Source organism: Vulpes lagopus, chromosome 2 (assembly GCF_018345385.1).
Source record: "Vulpes lagopus strain Blue_001 chromosome 2, ASM1834538v1, whole genome shotgun sequence".
In the NCBI taxonomy this organism is placed as follows: domain Eukaryota; kingdom Metazoa; phylum Chordata; class Mammalia; order Carnivora; family Canidae; genus Vulpes; species Vulpes lagopus.
In genome coordinates this window covers 143,145,596-143,169,079 of record NC_054825.1, presented here as the reverse complement: position 1 = coordinate 143,169,079, position 23,484 = coordinate 143,145,596, and the positions used below count along the sequence as shown (strand labels likewise).

General features: G+C 39.1%; 1 long non-coding RNA gene across 1 annotated transcript in view; it reads right to left on the bottom strand.

Moving 5' to 3' along the window:
* Positions 1-5,732: 5,732 nt before the first annotated feature.
* Positions 5,733-23,484, bottom strand: part of LOC121485369 — a 49,060-nt gene continuing 31,308 nt past the window's right edge. The window contains exon 3 of the long non-coding RNA XR_005986255.1: positions 5,733-7,152. This is a non-coding gene — a long non-coding RNA (uncharacterized LOC121485369). The remainder of the gene's footprint in view (positions 7,153-23,484) is intronic.

Genomic DNA, 23,484 nt, shown 5'->3' with positions numbered 1-23,484 from the left:
GATGTTTCTGGGTCTCAAAAACTCAGTTTTAAGTACCAAGAGGAAAATTTTATCTTATTCATAACAGAGGACTTAAAAAGTCAGTTCTCTGGCCCAAATTTAATTACAAGAGCAAAGGAAAAGGAACAAAGTCAGACCCTGCAAAGTGTCTCCAACAAGTACCCACCCTCTTGGGACAGATCTCAAGGGAGAGACAATAAACTCCACACTGCAGTAGGGCCTGGGAAGCACAAAGGACCTGAACTTACCTTCCAGGAGGGGCTAAGGCTCCTGCACATGTCTGTGGAGGTATGAGAGAACAGCTAAAACTTTCCTGTGTTCCCAAGGGGCTGAGAAAGGCTTGCGCCCTGAGAGCTCCTTGCAGATGGGAACAAGTGCACCCCGAGGACCTTGCCACTAATGCAGGACTCAAGGTCGAGGGCACAGATGTGAAATACCAAAGTCCACGTGGGATGACGTCAACACCTTCTACCTGGCACAGGGACAGCTGCCAGTCACAGGGACAGTCCCCCTCCCTACAGTTCCATCATGAGATTTAAGCCTGCAGAACTGAGAAAAGAAGAGAGAAAAGGAGGAGGGCAGGGGGACCTAGGAAGACCCAAATGGTCTAAATTGAAACCTGAAATAATTGAAATGAGCAAAAATGGACTGACATGAAGAGTTCTGTCATTAGGCACTTATAATAAAGACAAGCTACATCATAAGGAACTGAGGAGAGTTATCATTTGCACATCTAGGTAAAAACTCAGATCCCTGCATTAATTGGGGGGCAGGTCCAGCCCTCTGTGGTGCAGGGAGATCTTCCTGTTACCCCCGTATTATGTTCTCTATCTACTAACCAGAAATAGGACATGAAAACTGTAACTCCCAACACCCGGGGCTAACTGGGTTCTTTCCATCTGTCCCACATCCATCCCAGCAAACAGACAGACAGACATACTATCCTTGCCAGCATGCACTGGACCTCTCCAGAGCCTAGTTAGCCTCTGCCTAAAGACAGGGAGAGAGGCCTGGCACCACGTGGGGGAGAAGGGCTGCTTCTAGCTCACCCAGATCTTATTCTTTGCAAATCAGAAAAAGATGCCTGTTATGCCAGGCACTCTTGTGCAGTAAACAGCCTGCCCAAATGTACACAGTGGCCCTTGGCTGGAAAATGAGAAACTTAATCTATTCTCTTCACAAAAAGAGCTAGAATGAGGGATGCTCAGTTTCTGGTTCTATTAGCCCTGCCCTTAAGTAAGGAAGCAAATGCAGAGGAAACATGATGTTTCTCTGCCTTTTGGTAAAATATTCTATATTTTATGAAGTAACCTGTTAGTAGAATATGCACTAATGCTTGTTTCTTTATTTAATTCAATTAATCCATCTCCAAATGCCTTTAAAATAATGGTATGGCTGGGTGGCTCAGTCAGGTGAGAGTCCGACTTTTGATTTGGGCTCAGGTCATGATCTCAGGGTTGTGAGCAGGGAACCTGCTTAAAATGACCTCTCTTCCTCTGCCCTCCCTGCCCACTCTAAAATAAATAAATAAATAAATAAATAAATAAATAAATAAATGTATTTTTTATTTATATTATATAAATATATATAAAATGTTTTATATATAAGTGTGTGTATATATATAATAATGGCATTCCTGGTCAAGTACTGGAGTTAAGTCATCCTTGATAAATGCATCTGCTTTGGCCACAAAACCTATAATGCCATTCAGACTCGATGTATCCCTTACCTCTCCCCACAGAGCTCCTAGCTCCTAAGCTAAGCAAAAGCAAATAAAGAAGATAAAGTACCACTGTGCTCACCCAAGTAGCCCTTCCAGAGTTTTGAAGATGCTATATGTACCGATTCTTAAAGCTGTTTTTAATACCTCCTGGAGATTTAGCACGCATGTAAAATAGCCCCACGTGGCATTCCTAAGCAAATTATGTAAATTCACAGAGCCTCGGATTGCTCATAATCAAAATGGAGCTTATAATATCCACCACGTAAGAAGTTGTGACCTAGCACATATGAGAACAGCTAGCCCGGCACCTGGCACAGTGAATGTGTGTACACCTTAGCTTCATGAGCCTGTGGTTATCATGAGGTCACACTGACAATAAGAATGCAATCTTCCTAGTACATGCTAAATCTGCATTGTGCAAGAGCTGCAGATCCATTTCAGAGATATATATGGTTAATTCTAGAAGGTCCAGGAGATGCCCCTGTGATTGCATTTGACGTTCATATAATTTCCCTCAGGGCTTCCTCAGTTAAATTTGCTACTTAGAGTCTCTCGAGGCCCGGACCTCACCATAGCCTCTACCGCAGATTCCACCATGATCATACTGGTATCAGTGTTTCTAAAATAACATGCTGCTGTGGGCTAAAGTCTGCATCACATTCCTGGTGTCTGCTCAACAGAAGAAAGCTAATCACCATGTTTCACTGGACCTCATCTTCACAAAGCAACTCCTACAGTGTGTAGAGGGATCAACTACACTCATTTCTCAGGACTGTCCTGGTGTTAGTTTTGAAAATCCCACACACTTGGGAATGCTCTGTCCCAGGCAGCCAGTTATTCTACCTAAATTCAGGCACCAGACCTACAAAGCCCTCAAGGGAACAGATATCATTCTCTCTCCTCTAACTCCCACCGCATCCCAAGAAACAAACATAAGACTGAATCAGCTTCCTAGTACTGCCTAACAGATTTCCTTGAGGTCACTGGTTTAAAACAACACCCATTCATTATCTCATGGTTTTCGTAGACCAGAAGTCTGAATGCATCTCAGGTAAGATCTCTGCTCAGGGTCTTCTGTGGTAGAAACCAAGGTATCAACTAGCCTGAGTTTTCATCTGAAGGCTAGGGGGGAACATCCACTCGTGAGCTCACTGAGGATGGTTCACCAAATTCAGTTCTCTGTGGTTGTAGGACTGAGGCCTTTATTATCTCTCTGTGTCAGTTGGGGCCACTCTTAGCTCCTAGAAGCCACTTATGTTCCTTGTCATGTGGTCCCCTCCAGCTTCATAGCCACCAACAGGGAATCTCCCTGGCATCAAATACCTCTCACACTTCCAACCTCTTCAAGGACAGAGGTGAGCACTTGTCCTTTTCAAGTGCTCACCTGAGTAGGTTGAGTCCACTCAGGATAATTTCCTTTTCTTAAAGTCACCTGTGCCAAATAACATAATTTTAATCATCATCATATTTGATTATTTCAGCCACTCTCAAGAAGAGGAGATTATACAAGGGTGAGGGTCAACGCAGTTCACCTCAGAACTCTGCCTACCACACCGCCTTTCCCAAAGTGTACCAAAGGTCACAAAAGATGCCTAGATAAGGCATTCTTTTTTTTTTTTTTTTTTAGATAAGGCATTCTTAACAAAAGTTAGAGCCTGATAAGTCCTAGGCTCTAACTTCACCAGACAGATCCAGACGGTCTCATCTGAGGTTCTTTAGTATCAACTAATGTCTTTGATACATTCATGTGTCCTTTCTCAAGGAATGAATCTTCATTTAAGGTCTATTATGAGTTTAGCACTATGTCAAGTGCTAGAGATCATGATGAACAAAAAACATGATCCCTACCCTTGTCTGGTGGGGCAAAATGAATCTGATAATCATAAAATGTAATTGTGCCTTGGACCACTGTAAAGGATGTGAGATCCTATAAAGGGAGAACTTGACCTCATCCAGGGCACAGACTACTGACTATCCACCAAAATCCATTCTCATATTCTGTCCAACTGCACAGCATTTCCCAGATTTTTGCACCCTTTAGGGTGGCCATGCGACAAAGTTCTCTCCAATGAGTACAAGTCAATCAGTTACCATTTCTAGGCCTGGACCGTTAAACTCATCACTCCCATGAGTGATAATGGCATGGCCAAGAGCAACTACGAATCGAGCATTGAGAGTGACAGCCTCGGTCAGCCTAAGTTCCTGAATGATTACGTGGAAATAATCCACTTACACCCCCAGACCCCCACCACCATCACCAGCAAAACCAGCCCAGACTACTACATGGGGAGGAAAGAAATCTCTCTCTTGTTTGAACTATTTCTTTTAGGTCTATTGACTCAGCAATTTAGCCTTCCTCAAGTAATACAGAACTGCATGCCGGCAGGCAAAACAAAACACAACATTCTTTTATCATACATTTATGTAATATGTCTCTTAAAGGCTTTCACATCTAGTAGGAGATTTAATTCTCTCAAAAACCCTATGAGACAAGTAATAGGGCATCTATTATTACACCCACCTGCCAGATGAGGCCCAAAAGAATTCAGTGACTCAGGAAGGTTCCCGTAGGTCATTAGTCATTTCTGGTATCTGTGACTGACTCATCATTTCGATTTGGACAAGTCATCCCTTTCTCTTTTTTTTCATTTATAGGATCATTCCTGTCTTTCCACCTAAGGGGAAGAAATACTATGGGGCTTCTCTATGAAATACTCTGATGGAAAGACAACACAAATGTGATACTTGGTTCTATAAGTTATGTATGAAGGAGAGATATAATTTGGCAATGCTCTCCTAATTATTTACTCTTCAGTATCTTGGATCCATTGGAACCAGATCAATATGCCAAACTATAGGCTACTAAGCATAAACTACTATTAGTCTTAGATCTCAAATCTTAACATCTGAGATAATCTCATCTTTGGTCATTCTTGGTGGGCTCCTTTTGACTTCATTTATTCATCTGCATATGTCCTGTTTGCATCTTTTCAAAAATCATTCATTCATGCATGTGTGCACCCAAATTTTACTGTGTAAAAATCACCATGTTAAGCAATAGGTATCCAAGAGTAAACAATACAGGCACAGTGCTGACCCTCAGTAAGATTACAGTCTAATCAGAGAAACCAGGAAATAGGCAATTTTATATCAGTGTAAATAGTCATCAGGGCAAAGAAGAAACTAAACAATGAAGAGAATGAGAATTGAAACACTCTTTTTACCTCTTCTTGCCTCTAGTTGCATAAACAAATGTGGCCTACTTGGGCCAGCAAGGGTTAGGATTATTCAAAAATGTATTATTTCCAAGTTGCCAAGATAGCTATTTTCAGCTTTTGGATGCTGGAGTAGTTTCGCTTTGCTTCTAGGAAATTTGGGGCTACATTTGGTACTTAGCTTTAGTACATGGCTGAACTAAGATCTCTAATTCAGGTATCTTTCCAGTCCTTCTAAACTTTTCTGCTTTGCTTCCTTTTTCTGGTGGAAAAAGATAGAAGGAAGGAGGGAGAGAGAGAGAAAGGGAAAAGAGAAAGCAAAAAGGGAAAGAGGGAACATTGTTATACATGAGAGCTTTGACATTTTGCTTTGTTAAAGATTTATTTATTTGAGAGGAAGAGAGAGAGAGTATGTGCATGGTGCTTGTACACATGCATGAGAGTAGGGGGAGGGGCAGAGGGAAAGGATCTTCAGGCAGACTCCCTGCTGAGCACAGAGGGCTCCCTCTCACGACCCATGAGTGCAGAGGGCTCAATCTCATGACTTGAGCTGAAATCAAGAGTCAGATATGTAACCAACTGAGCCACCCAACATTCCAATCATTTGTCCTCACACCCTGACCCGGTAACCGGATGTGCTGTGGGCACTGAATCAACCTGGGAGGCATTTCTGTTCAAGGTCAAGGATGCCCCAGAACCATCATCTAGTTTGAGAAAACTATGTCCTTGCCCTGAAAGCCAAAGCAGAAATAAGTGACCCTGTCACCATAGTTCTGCTCCCACTAAGCCTGTTCTATGTACCCAAACAAGTTGGCAGAAGAGCTGCGATCTGAGGCCCAGGGTGAGGAGAGAAACTATATTTGGAAAGGAAAGAAGAACATTTACTGAGTGCTTATTGTATATTTATTATCTGTTATAAGTGCCTCATGACAATTCTCTCCTTAAATCCTCACAACTTTACCATGCCATAGTCTTCTCCGAGAGTCCCTCCTGCTTGCACCACCTGGCCCAGGGAGGTTAGGGTCCACCATCATGCTCTCCCTGCATCTCTAAATCCAAAAAACAGAGGCAAGCCCCTTGTATACCTAGCCTGGACATTTTTCATGCACCAATCCCCACACTTAACTAATGAAAAGCTTACCAGAAATTGGATTAACACGTTAGGCAGATCATAGGCTCAGAGGCATATGGCAATGAGAGTAAAACCATAGGCCTACATGTTTTAATCCCGGTCTTTGTTTCAATCCCCTGCTCATGCCTTTCCCTCTTTTTTCAAGCTTGGGAGACACAGCGCTGATGTTCTTGGCTCCCTACATGTCAACAAGGCACACCACCGCAGAGCTGAAACCTTGGGGGAACTCAGACCCAAAACATTTGAGAATAGAGCATATGGCTTCCTCGAAGCAGAATGGCACAGTGACATGTGTCTTTACAAACTTAACAGGCTGTAATCTGCTGCAGCTGCTACGGAAAGGCCTGTCTATCTTGGCATTGGACATCCTCTGTTCATAAATTAGCTTTTCAGCTGGGCTTAGGTATGGAAACCAGACAGCTCCTAAAGTGAAAGAGGTTTCTGGAACAGAACTAAAAAGCATATTGAGATGCCTGGCTGAGGATTCATAATTTTTAGGTCTCTTGTTGATCAGTAGAATAGTCATTTCTTTATCAGTCACGGAAGCAGCAGCACAACCATGGAGAAGCATCACAACTTTGCCTATACAGTTATTAGGGAAAATGTCATTCCTTGGCTGCAGAGAAATCTCCAGATACATATAGCTAGGGAAGGGTTAGGTCCATAGCATTGTTAGATGCTCTTCTCGACCACCACCAGCTGCCTCACTTCTCACCACAGTCTATTCTAGATGTTTCCAGGTAGCGATGATGCATCACAGCATTTTCACTCTGTTCAAGCCCCTCCTGACAGGTGAGTCCTCGCTAGCATGGAAGGTCAGTGACAGCAGAAATCACATTGATCCTGTTGACTATTGTATTCCCACCACTTCACACAGAACTAGATACATAACAGGCATTTAGTGAGTATTTGTTGAATGGAAAATAAATTCCTTTACTCTTAGGTCAGGTTTCTTCTCTCCCTTTGCACTCACTTTCTCCAGCTGTGGCACATGCTTCCTGGCCTCAGATTTTATTGTACCCAGATGGTTCTTCACAACAGGAATTCTCTCAGAATCCGTATTTGCTGCAACCATGTGTTATCTGCAAAAGAAGTACACAACTATTAATGTACCTGCGGTCGAAAAGTGGGGTTGTTCATTGCAGCCCGAGGTGGAAGGAGATGCCTCTTTCCTTGAGACCCTAGGGAGACAGCAGTATTTTAGAATCAGATGACATTTTAAGTGTTTACTATTCCAAAGGGTCTTTCCTCTGCCTAGGTTAGGCTGCTAATCTCTTTCTTCAGATGACTTTTTCTAAGTTTTTCTTTTAAAGATTAATTGACTGATTGATTGATTGATTGACTGACTGATTTGAGAGAGAGAGAGAGAGAGCATTGTAGGGAGGGGCAGAGGGAGAGAGAAACTCAGGCAGACTCCCCACTGAGTGCAGGGCCTGACACAAGGCTCGATCTCATGACCCTGAGATCGACCTGAGCTGAAACCAGGAGTCCGACGCTTAGCTGACTGCAGCACCCAGGCACCCATAAGGTTTCTTTTATTACCATAAAAGTAGCTACTGCTCATTGTTAGGATGGGGAAAAGAAGAAGGTACAAAAAGTAAAAACGAGATGAATAGAAAACCTCCCCTGGTATCTGTGTCCACACGCTTCCATCTAACTTCCCATATTAGTTCTCCTTTCACTGTAGTTTTTTAATGTAGTATCTACCCCTTGAATGTTGTGGCATTTTTCCTGGGATTCTATCAACCTTTTCCCCTCTTCTCTCACGTTACTGTTCCTGGCTCATCTATGTACTATCAAGGCTTCGGGTACCCTACATGTTATTCAAATGCCCTTAGAATTGGGCTGAATTAAAAAAAAAAAAAGAATTGGGTTGAATTGAATTGAATTGCTACTCTGTCCTCCTTCCCTTCAAGGCCTGGCCAACAGAGCATGAACACAAACAACACTAGCCAAATAAAACATGCTGTTTATTAATGGCATTAGCAGAGCAGAGCTCTAGCAAAAGCTGGAATGGGAAACACAGCTCAGGCTCAAGGGACCCACTTGCTTCCCAGCCTTGAGCCCCGAGACTCAGCTATGCCAGGAATAAGTAAGCAATAAAGACCGGCACTGCAGAGGCAACCCCAAATCCACTTACAGATCTACCCATGTGGACAAGAATTAGAGGCCTGCCTCACCAGCCCCAACACAGAGGAACAGAGAGGCAGACACAGACAGAGCAAGTTCAACTCCTGATATGGCTTTGCAGTTGCCACTTGGCAGGTCGGTCTGGCCTATGGAAGCAGACAGAGCAACAAAAAGGAATAGCCATTCTTCATACAAGGGGCAAGTCCTTGACTCTCTAACCTGCCAGCAGCATGGATCCAGAGAGTAGGAAAAGAGGAAGGCATGCCATTAATAACACCATGAATACAGTGGCTCTGCCCTCAGAAAAATATAGCCCATTAACTTCAGGTTCTGAGCTACTGATGAACCTTTTCTCTCCCTTAGCAGGGAGTAATGAGGGATGTGAGATGAGACAAAGCACGCTTCCCAGCACTCCCCCAATTACTCCAATTATCTATGGGCTAAAGCTACTGTGAACAGCCAATACTGCTCCTCAGTACTGCCTGGCACATAGTAGATACTCCAGAGATATTTGTTGACTAAATTAATCAAGAAATGACTCCCAAATCTGTATGTTGTATGTCCAGTCCAGACCCCTGTCATGAACTCCAGTCCACCTTCCCCAAGCCTTCCTTCTTCTATCTCATCTTAGTAAATGGAACCACTACCAATACAATCATTCATGTCATTATCTTTCAGCTCTCTCCACCAAGGATGGATCACCCCCAAGAGAAATTAACTTATTACCCAGTAGTCAGAGCCTCCCTCACTCTCCCTTTTATGTTTTTAGCAAGATGGCAAGCAAAAAAATTTTGCTTATTCAAAGAAATTTATCTAGACTTTTAATGTCTAGGAAACATTCCTTGAAGACAACAAAGATTGGATTCACATCCTCTTGCCTTCACTGTATTCCCTTACTTGATGGATAAGTATCCTGCAAACTTCCCTTTTCATACCTTATGAATTATATTTTAGGTCATTAATTCAAATATATAAAATTATCTTGATATTTTTAACCCCAACCCCAAATGAAAACAAAAACAAGGAACTTCCTTGGATACTGTATCTTACACACACATTTTTTAACCAAATTAAAATTATTCTGCAACTCTTATTATAGTGGTTAAAACTATCTCCCATTGTCCTATTATTCTACCTAATTTTTTTCTTGGCTTTAAAATTTTGGAAACCATCTTCAACTCCTGAATTACCAGTCAAGAAAAAGGACTATTGGGCACCCGGGGTGGCTCAGCGGTTTAGCGCCACCTTCAGCCCAGGGCCTGATCCTGGAGACCCGCGTCGGGCTCCCTGCATGGAGCCTGCTTCTCCCTCTGCCTGTGTCTCTGCCTCTCTCTCTCCTCTCTGTGTATTCTCATGAATAAATAAATAAAATCTTTAAAAAATAAAAAGGACTATTTTCTCTGTGATATGAAATGTTCAAAAGAAAGTTAATAACTTTTTCTGTGTAATTTAAAATATCTCATTTCCTGTACAAGTTCTCTGAGAGTACCCAAGACTCAAAATATCAACATGAAAGACCCATCTCAACACCAATATCTTATCATACTCCATAGTTTTTAAAAAGTTGCCAACCAGTTCTCATCTTAGCAAGAACCTAGATAATTCACTTACAGAACATCTCATAGTTCACTGGCTTGGTTTTGCTAGAAATGGGTCACAAATGTATAACATGACAAAGAATTCAAAGAAAATAATTAATTAGGTATCAAACAGCACTTGAATCAAAAGAGAACAGGTATGTAGCCAAGGCTTAACTGCAAAAATAAATTAACATATGAAATGCCTAGACAGGGCAGAAATAAAATGTCACCCCTGGTCAGGGGCTATTATAGAAGGAGACTAACATTCATTCATTTATCCCTGATTATTAGAGAAGAATATGATTTCTGCCCAGAAAGGACCTCAGAATGTTTATCCACTGGCCCATAAGGACACTGTCTGCAGTTTATTTTAACTGGAATATTTGAAGAGCCAAAATATTCCATTTGCCAAGTTATAGAAATCAATAAATCTTACTGTATAAACTGGTTCTTGGCATTCTCAGCCATTATTCCTACTTTTTATCATCTGGCCTGCATAAAGCTATTAAAGTAATTCTTTTCAGATTGGGCATTTTTCTGGGGAAAGTATTTGTAATAGCTTCCTTTTAACTTATGAATTTATTCAAATTAAATATCTGCAGGCAGGATCACCTCTGGAATATGAAATACTTGAAGAGTTTATATTCTATAAAGTCAGAGATCTGACTTCAGCGGTGAATCTACCACTTCTCAGCTGGGTGGCCTTGAGTAAATCATGTTTTCTGAGCTGAAAGTTTTTTATTTGTAAGATAGAGATGATGACAATACTCACCTCATAAGATTTTGGTGCAAATTTAATGACATTATACATGCAATGAGACAAAGACTTGTAGGCACCCCATAAATGCTCTTTTCAAAGAAAGTACAGATGAATAATTTTACATCTTTAAATGAGGAAAGTCTTTCCATGCATGGTGAAAAACAAGAAACCATAAATTAAAATATTAATATGTTTACATAAAACAAAGTTTTTTGAGTAACAAAAATATTTCAGTCAAGAATAAAAGACACTTCAAGAAAAATATTTGCAACGTATGTACCAGGAAAAGGGTAAATATGCACAGTGCATCACATTCTTATAAATCAGTATGAAACAGGAAAAAACAGGCAAAGGATATGAATACATAATTCAAAAAAATGGAGCCAATACCTATATGAACAGATGTTCAGCCTCACTAGGAATCAAAGAAATATAAATAAAGCAACAGATTGGCTATGATGAAAAAGATGGGTAAAACCCAACATTTGCAGGTGTGGAAGCTGGTAAGTATATTGATTGACCAGATCTTTTTAAAGAGCTCTTTAGTGATATGATCAAAATTTTAAATATGGATTCCCTCCTCTTGGTTATATGATTTTTTTTCTGGGTATTTTATATGGGTATTATTTCCACAGTTGGACAAAAAAAAATAAAGCTATTTTCATTTTGTAAAATTAAAATAGTTTTCCCCTTATTCTCAGGGTTGTTATGAGAATAGAATTACATTCTCTCCCAAATAAGATCACAGACAGCCTTATAGGGAATGATCATAGCCAAAATGATTACTAATATCCATGTGGTACCTCATAAATGGCAAAAGTACTGCCACTTACCTCAATTCTCATAACTGCTATTCATAAACAGAGCTGGAACTCTCATTGCTCCACTAGGAATGAGCATGAGTCTAGAGGCTCTTTTTATCCACAGGTGGCATCAGGCATTGCCCCATGGACTGGAAAAATGGGAACGGGGCCAAAATTCAGGAACCTGGACCATCTTCTCCACTGGCCATCCCCTAGGGGGCACTCAACTATCAGTAAGTTAATACCTATATAGCACCTTTAGGCTCTTTTGCCTATTGTTCTTTGGCCTACTGCAATATATTGCATAAAAGGGACTGCTTGCCATCTGTTGAATGTTAAAAAGAACTGCTCCTCATTGCAACTTTATGAAATCAGTCTTGTTCTTTAAGATCCTTATCAGATCTGTCCATGGGATGTGAGAATTGCCCCTTCCTGCCAGTAAGAGCTTAAATTTACACTCTTATCTATGACCCCATCAGAAATCATGATGACCAAAATTAGGATTGGGCAAACTGCTCTGCAGTTATATCCCAGATCCCAGTCTTCACCTCATCCACCCACACCATTATACTTGTCAGGCTACTTTCCTACATTAGGTACCAATATGCTTATCTTCTTTCCTTCTCACATTTTTTCAAAAAGATACTGGAGAAAAAAATACACAAGCCTTCTGAGACTCATTCATACTAAAGTACAAATGAGGCCAAAAGCAATGGCATTTCATACCGACAGGATAAAAAAATCTAAGGTAATATATAGTGAGGTTACTATAAGTACGATCTCAGTGTATTCAATTATTTGCAAAATATTTTGAGGTGAGAAGCTGTTTCTGACATCGTATTAATAATGGTGCCACACAACATTGACCAGAGGACCTAGGCCCAGATTTAGCCAGATTTGGGTATTTAAACATTATTTATCAGTATATCTTTTTTTTTAAAGATATTTATTTATTTATTTATTTATTTATTTATTTATTTATGAAAAACACAGAGAAAGAGGCAGAAACATAGGCAGAAGGAGAAGCAAGCTCCCTGCAGGGAGCCTGATGCAGGGCCGGATCCCAAGACCCTGAGGTCATGACCTGAGCCCAAGGCAGACGCTCAACCACTGAGCTACCCAGGTGCTGTATTTATCAGTATATCTTGAAAGTTAGGGAATTTTCCTGAAATACACCATAATCTTCTCTATGGGACCTTAAACCTCACCAGCAATTGACTGTGAATAGCTGGTATAAGCATTATGTTTACTTAGAATGTCCTGGAAAACCGTAAGAGACTCAGAATTTCTTTAAAGTCTTAAAAAAAGAATATGCCAAAGTAGAGGGGTAGCCACTTTTCAGCCTGAAATAAATTGTAGCAACTACTATGCACTCAATTACAAAAAGAGCTCTATTAATGAAATCTTTCATTTTCTGTATCTAAAAAGGTCAAGTAAACTACAGTGGAATAGTATGGAATCAGTAAGAATGACAATGTAAACTATTATTTGAGGGCACAGAAAGCTGTCCATGATATATATTTTGAAGTAGGTTAGAAGTATGGATATTGCAACCCCATTTTTTAAATGTTTGTAACAGGGCATTGTTTTCAAGGAGGAAGAATTAAGCCAATGTGTTTTCATTCTCATTAATCCATAATTCCAAGTCACCCTATGGCTCCAATATCGAGATCCCTGTCGATGGCCTCAGGTTCTACCCTAGGGTAGAGAGGACACTACTTCCAAAAGTAGAAATCTATCCTAAGACGGCCCCTTCCAAAGTGGTTACTGAAAGAATAAGGGAAAGGAGATAAAGGATGCAGATTTGTGCAGGCGTTCTCTCCAGAGGCTGACGGCTCAGAGGTGAGAAGGTGGGAGCCTATGTAGTGCACAGGTTGAGGAAAATGCCTAAGACAAAGGGACTTTCACCTGCTTCCTTTAAGTAACACTGAATTGCTGCTAAGTTTTTTCTGTACTTAATAATCACCACACACTGTTGGAAAATTAAGAGGATATATGGTTCCCATTGTATCCCAGTATCGTACACACAAAAAAAACACACACACAATTATGTGCAGGAGATGGGGAAAATATCATTTGCCCAGTAGCGATAACAGAAGTTGGAGCTGGATAAATAATGTGGCATGGGACTTAGAGCAGGCACTCTTCCAACCTGATTTGGCAGCACATCTTTCTCCCTCATCGTAAACACAGGCTCCATCTCACTTCAAAGCTCTGGCCACTTTTAGCCACCAGAAACCGAACCAGTTCTCCAAACTAGACAAAAGACCATCTAGTGGTTTCAATTAGTCATTAAAAGTGCTCTGTTAAGTAGAAAGAATATGTTCAGTGACCAACCCGAAGAAGAATCTTCCCTAAGGAAATTTTGCTAGATTCTCTAACAGCACAGCAAAAGAGAGGTTCTAGACAAAGCAGCTATGATTAGCAAAGAAAAAAAAAAATGAGGAAAATATCATAGTGTAGGTTTCAAAACTGTCTACGTGCCATGTAACACAACCACTTGTTGCCAAATGCAGTCAGACTATGGAAATCATGACCTGTAATCATTAAAAATAGGGTTTAATGCCTTTCCATTGCCCACAAATTTAAGACAGATGACATGACTAGCCTCATCCCAGCCAAGATAGACAAGACTTTTGGATTTAGGGGGGGTTTTTTTGGTTTTTTGTTTGTTTGTTTTTTGTCGTTTTGTTGTTTGGGGTGGGTTGTGGGTTTTTTTGTTTTGGTGTGTTTTGTTTTGTTTTGTTGCCTCTCGTTATTCCCAGAGTATGATTTTCTAAGAACTAAAACCTTTACAAATGTAACTAACCCTTCCAACTAACTGGAGTTGCCAATTGGTTCAGAGCCTAAGACCATGTCCAGGGAGTTCTATAAATTTTGCATAATGCCAAATACATAATCCTTGTTTCTAAACTTTCTCAATATGCTTTGACAATGGCAAGACAAAGGGAAAATTGTTATTGCAGCTAAAGCAATTGTTCAATGGAGCCCAGACTTGTGGAACTGTGATGACTGCATTTAAAAACTTAGATTCTAAAAAAAAAAAAAAAAACTTAGATTCTTCAGGGCAGCCCGGGTGGCTCAGCGGTTCAGCCCAGGGCATGATCCTGGGGACCCAGGATCAAGTCCCACATCGGGCTCTCTGCATGGAGCCTGTTTCTCCCTCTGCCTGTGTCTCTGTGCCTCTCTCTCTGTGTGTCTCTCATGAATGGATAAATAAAGTCTTTAAAAAAAAAAAACACTTAGATTCTGCCCTCTTAGGTATGACATGGACCAAGGTCCTACATGGGGCACAATGCACAGCTTCCAAGGCCTTCTGTCTGCTGAGGAACCATGAAGCTAAGAGTCAAATTTCCTGACTTTAATTCTGATACTATATTTGATTCACTTCTGCCCAAGTTTTGCTAAACATCACTATCCGATACCACTTAAATGTTTGGAAATCCTCTAATATGTTCCGTGACTGAATTTTCCTTTTTTTTTTCTTGGAAATGCCAAAAGGGCTCAGTCACCTATGTAGTTGAATAATAACAAAAGCTGGAAAGCTACAAGAGAAAGTATTTCAAATATCCTTGCATGACTATTTAAGCCAAGCTTAGTTTTCTGTTTTCTGCAAATCAATATTGAAAGTAGTTTCTTTTTTTCTAAGCACATGTTCTAACGGTGAGGCAATTTCAAATAAGAAGTATTAACTGAAAACCATGTAGCAATGTAGTACTATGACTACACTGCAAAATAAAAACAAGCAAATGAGATTTAGCACCTGCCCTTGAGAATCTGTAATTCATTTGTTCAAGTTAAACGTATTTAGCATTTACTATAGGACAGAAGAGCCATGATCCCTGCCTTCACAGAGCACACAGAATGGTGGAATGATCAATAATTAGGCAATTACATGGAGTGCCTGGGTGGCTGGGTTGGTTGAGCATCTAACTTTGATTCCAGGTCAGGTCATGATCTCAGGGTTGTGAGATCGAGCCCTGAGTCGGGTTCCATGCTCAGCTCAGAGTCTGTTTGTCCCTCTCTCTCCCTTTGCATGTGTTCACACATGTTCTCTCTCTCTCTCCTTCTCTTTCTCTCTTTCTCTCAAATAAATAAAATCTTTTAAAAAATAAAATAAAATAGGGGCACCTGAGTGGCTCAGTTGTTGAGCATCTCCCTTTGGCTCAGGTGGTGATCCCTGGGTTCTCAGATGGTGTCCCGCATCATGCTCTCCGCAGGGAACCTGTTTCTCTATCTTCCTATGTCTCTGCCTCTCTCTCTGTCTCTCATGAATAAATAAAATCTTTAAAAAAATAAAATTAAATTAAAAAGATAATTAAACAAGTCATTACAATGTGTCACACTAGAGAAAGTCTGGCATGGTGTGGAGGCACAAATGGACACCTACCATGAGCTTGGAAAAGTCAAGAAAGGCTTTCTAGAGAGAGCTAAAGCCTGAACTACAAATAGACTTTTCAAGACAAAACAGGAATATTCCCGGTTTTACAGATGATTATGCTGGTGAAGACAGGTGCTTGTTTATGGCTTGAATTATTCATTCACTAATTCCACAAGTATTTATTGAACACACACTATGTTTCAGGTATATAATAAAAGGGATTCCCTTCTTAATGTTATTATTGTAGTAGTAGTATCAAAGATAATATCATCTAATAAGTTATAGATTATGTGTTTATTAATTTTGTCTTTCATGCAACAAACACTGGACTGAATGCCTAAGAAGATAGCTGACATTCCTCAAGTTGCTGACATGAAAAGGAGTCAAAATCAGGCAAAGCTTCTGCCCACAACTCAAGTTAATTCAACCAGTTAGGTAATTATTCATTATACTTCAATTCTTTGTGCTATGGAAAATATTGCTGATTTTAAAATACACAGGAAGTTTTGTCAGGGATCTATGATTCTAATCATTCCATTTATATATGAATACTAACTGTGCAAAATAATATATTAAACATATGCTTAAAATATATAGAAACAGTAACATACCTGGGGATGGAGACTGTAATGTGGTAGTAGATGTTAAACAAGTTCTCGAGAAAACACAAAATATCTTACTTTGACTATTTCAGTTGCTGTGATATAAACAGTCCCCACCATGGCCAAATGCAAACTATCAATGTTTTACCAATTGGTTTGTAAAATTTCTGAAAACTTATCAATCAACCTTTAGGAGCTGATATAAGCCAGCACTAACATACCACTAGGTGAAAGTAAGAGATAAAAATTCTCTTAGTTTCTTGCATTGCCCTGGATGTATTAAAAATAATAATTTATATTACTTTTCAGTAGAAAAAGTAATAACTTATATTAGACTCTAACAATGACAAAGATCATCATTTCTAGGTAACTATTAAAAGACAAGTAGAGGAATGCATTAAGAACAAGCAATTGGAGAGAAAATAGAATAATGAAAAATGTTTAATCAAAGAAAATGCAAGAAAGGAGAGAAAATAAAATATAAAATAGGTGGGACAAACTAAAAACTAATAATAATATTATAGAAATAAAGTGTATAGTAATTGTAATTAAGTGTAAATGGACTATACACCCCTATTAAATGTCAAAGTTGTCAGGGTGGATGTAATCCAAGATCTAACTACATGCTATTCAACATTCTTTAAATATAAGGACATAAAATGAATAAAAATACATGATGACATTTTGTAATATATACATAGCAAATCATTATGTTGTACATCTTAAACTTACACAATATTATGTCAGTTATATCTCAAAGCTGAGATGAAAAAAGCAACATATATTTTTAGAAAGCAAAATACTGGAAATATACATACCACACAAATACCAATCAATAAAAGCTTACTTAGCTATAATTATATCACATAAAGTAAATTTTAAGGTAAGAAAATTGCTAAACATATATTTCATAATAATAATGGGTCAACTAGGAAGATATAAAATTTTTATAAAAGAAAATTTTTAAATTAGTATTCAACAAGAAAAATTAATGAAATAGGAGGAACAGACAAATCCACAATTACAGTTGAAGACTTCAACCCTCCCCAGTAATTAATAGAACAAGAAGATAGACAGTCAATAAGATTCTAGAAGATTTTAACACTATTAACCAACTTGACCTAATTAACATTTATGCAACACTCAGCAAATAACTGCAGTATATTTATTCTTTTCAAATGTACATGGAAACATATACAAAAAATTCCCTATATGCTGGGCCATAAGGCCAATTTCAACAAATTCTGAAGTGACTAAAGTCATATAGAGAACAGTCTCTGACCACAGTTGAATTGATGATTAAATCAATATGAAAAGAGAGCAAGAAAACTAAATGTTTGGAAATTAAGCAATATATTTATAAATAACCTGTGGACCAAAGAGGAAATCACAGTGGAAATTAGAATTATTTTAACTGGGCAGCCCAGGTGGCTCAGTGGTTTAGTGCCGCCTTCAGCCCAGGGCCTAATCCTGTAGACCTGGGATCGAGTTCCACATCAGGCTCCCTGCATGGAGCCTGCTTCTGCCTGTGTCTCTGCCTCAATCTCTTTCTCTCTGTGTCTCTCATGAATAAATAAATAAAATCTTTTAAAAAAGGTATTTTAACTGAATGATAGCAAAAAATATAACACAGCAAAACATAATTTGCTTCTAAAGCAGTCCATACAGAGAACTGTAGCACCTTAAATGTGTCTATTAGAAAAGGCTAAAAATCAGTGACCTAAAAATACATCTCCAAAAGTTAGAAAAACAAGAACAAATTACACACAAAGAGTGAAGAAACAAGGAAATGACACAGATACAAAAAATAATTAATGAAGTGGAAACAAATTATTCAGTAGAAAAAATTAGCGAAGCCAGAAGTTTTGTTTTTAAAAGATTCATAATTAATAAATTCCTAGTAATTCGTACCAGAAAAAACAGAAAGTTACAACTTACCCTTGCCAGAAATAAAAAGAGGACATCACAGATTTAACAGGCATTTTTTTTAAAAGATGCTATTATAAATTATCGTAGGCTACTCAACTTGAAAATTTGAGTGAAATGGGCAAATTCCTGGAAAAATACAACTTACCAAAACTAACATAAGAAAAAAAACTGAAAATCTGAATAATCCTTTATCTATTAAGGAAGCTGAAAGCTTAATTAAGAGCCTTTCCACACTTTCTCTCAAGATGGCAGAGAAGTAGGGAGGCCCTGAGTCTGTCTCATTCCTTGAATACAACTAGATAGTGATCAAATTATTCTGCAAACCTAAGAATCAATCAAAAGTCTGAGAAAACAAATACTCCAAGTCTACAGGTAGAAAAGCCACCACCTCTTGGGAGGTGGGAGGTAGAAGGTGTGGGGACTTGAGCCCAGGGCAATATAGCTGAGTATACGGTGGCAGGGAGGGAGCCTGCTTAAGGAGGCTACTGCAAGGTAGTATAAGCAGCAGAGCATAAAACTGGAACTTTTAGAAGCCTGCTACAGTGGGGGACAGGCCTGGCCTAAAGGTGCTCAGGCAGTGAAGCAGAACAGAATCCCAGGTATGACGCCATGATCTGAGGATCGCCTGGGCTGTGAGAAGAATGGGTGACGCCTAAGTGCAGCACAGTTTCCAGGTAAAAGAGTGGGGAGACCAGTGGAGAATAGTGAGTCTATGGGCAGGCTTTCTGCTCTGTATTGCCATAAACTGTGAACTGATGCCGGGTCATGTGACTGCTTTCCTGGGACAGGTCCAGCAAAAGGCATGGCAAGATCCACCCCCAGTAGTCCCTAAAATTTGGAGTTTTGAAATTCAGTCACCTGCAGGAGATTAAAATGGCAGGCACAGGCAGGATGAACACAGAGTTCTGACAGAAACCTGGGAGACAAGAGTGAATGACTGCTCTTCTGTGAGGGCTCACTGAAGAATGGGGGGGGGGGGGTGCAAACTTTCAACTCCAGGGCTAGAGAGTAGTGTGCGGCCATATTCATCCCACCCACGAGTCCTGAAAGCCTTCAGGGAGCAAAACAGCACTGCCTGGTGGAGTCTGGAGCTGCTTACCCAACCCTGCCATCCTGTGCACTGGAGGTGCATTTCCACCAGGGCAAGTCCACCTGAGAACCAGCACAACAGGTCCCTCCCCCAAAAGACCAGCATGAAGAACTCCCTCCCACCAAGTTTACCGATCATAGAGGCTGCAAAGCTTCACCTCCAGGGGAAAACAGTATCTAGCATCCTTTATACTTTTCTTCTTTAGCTTTTTGTTATTTTTTAAATTATTTTTTTATTTTTCCAATTCTTTATTCTTTTTAAATTTATATATATATATATATATATATATTTTGTTTCCTTTAATTGTATTTTGTTTTTTTTTTCCTTGCTTTCTTATTTGGGGATCTAATTTCTTTTAACAAGCAGACCAAATCACACCCAGGATCTAGTTTTTTAATTTTTTTGTAGTTGTTGTTATAATTATTTTTGTTGCTTTTCTTCCTTCCTTTCTTTCTTTCTTCCTTTCTTTCTTTCTTTCTTTCTTTCTTCTTTCTTCTTTTCTTGTCTGGACAAAACAATAAGATGGAAAAATTCATCCCCCCAAAAAAGAACAGGAGGTAGTACTTACAGCCAGGGATTTAATCAATTCGGATATAAGATGTCTGAACTAGAATTTAAAACAATGATTATAAGGATACTATCTGGGCCTGAAAAAAAGCGTAGAAGACACTACAGAGTCCCTTATTGTAGAGATAAAAGAACTAAAATCTAGTCTGGCCAGAATTAAAAATGCTATAACCAAGATGCAGTCCCAAGTGCAGGCCATAACAACAGAGATGAATGAGGTAGAAGACTGTATTAGTGTATAAAAGAATAAATTATGGAAAATAATGAAGCTGAAAAGAAGAAAGAAAACTATTAGGTCACAAAGGTAGACTTAGGGAACTCAGTGATTCCATAAAGTGAAATAACATCCATATTATAGGAGTTCCAGTAGAAGAGTGTGAAAAGGGGGCAGAAGGTTTATTGGAACAAATCATAGCTGAGAATTTCCCTAATCTAGGGAAGGAAATAAGCATTTAAGTCCAAGAGCCCCAAGAACTCCCCTCAAAATCAACAAAATCAACAAAAATGACATATTACGGTGAAACTTACAAATTACAAAGATAAAGAGAAAATCCTGATAGCAGCTCAGGACAAGAAGTCCTTAACCTATGAGGTAGATACATGACGCTGGCAGCAGAGACCTGTCAGGCCAGAAAGGATTAGCATGATATATTCAACGTGCTAATGGGAAAAATACGCAGCCAGGAATACTTTATCCAGCAACACTGTCATTTAGAATAGAAGGGAGATAAAGAGTTTCCAAGCAAACAAAAAAATAAAGGAATTGGTACGCCTGGGTGGCTCAGTGGTTGAGTGTCTGCCTTTGGCTCAGGGTATGATCCTAGAGTCCCAGGATCAAGTCCCACATCAGGCTCCCTGCAGGGAGCCTGCTTCTCCCTCTGCCCATGTCTCCACCTCTCTCTCTGGGTCTCTCATGAATAAATAAATAAAATCTTAATAAAAAATAAAATAAAGGAATTCGTGAACACTAAACCAGCCCTGCAAAAATATTAAAGCAGACCCTTTGATCAGAGACACCAAAATTAACAAAGACTAGAAAGGAACAGAGACAATCTAGAGAAACAGTGACTTTACAGGCAATACAATGGCACTAAATTCATACCTTTCAATAAATACCCTGAATGTACAAACATTATATGTTCTCATTCGGTTGGGGAATGTAAATAATAGTGAAAGGGAATATAAGGGAAGGGAGAAGAAATGTGTGGGAAATATCAGAAAGGGAGACAGAACATAAAGACTCCTAACTCTGGGAAACGAACTAGGGGTGGTGGAAGGGGAGGAGGGCGGGGGGTGGGGGTGAATGGGTGACAGGCACTGAGGGGGGCACTTGACGGGATGAGCACTGGGTGTTATTCTGTATGTTGGCAAATTGAACACCAATAAAAAATAAATTTATTATAAAAAAATAAATACTCCGAATGTAAATGGACTAAATGTGCCAATCAAATGACATAGGGTATCAGAATGGATTAAAAAAACAGGACCCGTCAATATGCTACCTACAGGAGACTAATTTTAGATCCAAAAACACCTGTAGATTGAAAGAGAGGGGAAGGAGAATCATTTATCATGCTAATGGACATGTAAAGAAATCTGGAGTAGCCATCCTCATATCAGACAAAATAAATTTTTTTAAGATTTATTTCTTCATTTGAGAGAGAGAGAGAGAGTGACCAGCATGCATGTGCGGGAAGGGGCAGAGGGAAAGAATCTTCAAGCAGACTCCCCACTGAGCTCAGAGCTTGATACGGTGCTCAGTCTTACAACCCATGAGATTATGACCTGAGCCAAAACCAAGAGCCAGACACTCAACTCACTGAGCCACCCAGACACTCCCAGATAAACTAGATTTTAAACCAAAGACTGTAATAAGAGATGAAGAAGGATACCATATCATAATAAAAGGGTCTATCCAACAAAAAGATCTAAAATTTGTAAATATTTATGCCCCTTAACTTGGGAGCATCCAAACATATGAATTAATTAATAATAAACTTAAATTCACTGATAATAATTCGATAGTAAGGGGTTTTAACACCTCACTCATAGCAATGGACAGATCATCTAAGCAGATCAACAAGGAAACAGGATTTTGAATGATACACTGGACCAGATGGACTTCACAGATATAGTCAGAGCATTTCATTCATATATTCAGAATATTTATTCTTTTTGAGTGCATATGAAACATCCTCCAGTATAGATCACTTACTGAGTCACAAATCAAGACTCAATTGGTACAAAAAGAATGAGATCATACCATGCATATTTTCAGATCACAATACTATGAAACTTGAATTCAATCACAAGAAAAAATTTGAAAAAAAAAAAAAAGAAAAAATTTGAAAGGACCACAAATACATGGAGGTTAGAGAACATCCTACTAAAGAATGAATGGGTCAACCAGGAAATTAAAGAAGAATTTTTTTTTAAGATTGTATGTATTTATTCATGAAAGACACAGAGAGAGGCAGAGACACAGGCAGAGGAAGAAGCAGGCTCCTCACAGGGAGCCCAATGCGACACTTGATCTCAGGATCCCAAGATCACAATCTGAGCCAAAGGCAGATGCTCAGCCACTGAGCCACCCAGGAGTCCCTTAAAGAAGAATTTTTTTTTAAACTTGGAAGCAAATGAAAATGAAAACACAACAGTTCAAAATCTTTGGGATGAAGCAAAGGTAGTCCAGAGAAAAGTATATAGCAATACAGGTCTTCCTTAAGAATCAAGAAAAGTCTAAAATACACAAACTAACCTTAAACCTAAAAGTTCTGGGGGAAAAAAAAAACAGCAAATAAAGCCTAAATCCAGCAAGGGAAGAGAGATAATAAATATTAGAGCAGAAATCAATGATATAAAAATCAAAAGAACAACAGAAACTAGGAGCTAGTTCCTTGAAAATATTAAACAACATTGAGAACCCCCTAGCCAGATGTATCAAAAAGAAAAGAGAAAGGACTCAAATAAAATCATGAATGAAAAAAATAAATAAAATCATGAATGAAAGTGGATCACAACCAACACCAAAGAAATATAGACAATTACAATCAAATACTATTAGCAATTATATGCCAACAAATTAGGCAATCTGGAAAAAAATTCCTAGAAATATATAAACCATCAAAACTGAAACAGGAAGAAATACAAAATGTGAAGAGACTTCTAACTAGCAAAGAAACAGAATCAGTAATCAAAAATCTCCCAACAAACAAGTCTCCAGGGCCAGACGGCTTCCCAGGGGAATTCTACCAAGTGCTTAAGGAAGAATTAACACCTATTCTCCTGAAACTGTTCCAAAAAAATAAATGGAAGGAAAACTGCCAAACTCATTCTATGAGTCCAGCACTACCTTCATCCCAAAACCAGGCAAAGACCCCACTAGAAAGGAGAATTACAGACCAATATCCCTGATGAACACAGATGCAAAAAATTCTCAATAAGATACTAACTAATCAGATCCAACAGTACATTAAAAGGATTATGCACCACAACCAAGGATTTGTTCCAAGGCTACAGAAATGGTTCAACATCTGCAAATCAATCAATGTGATACACCACAAGAATAAAAG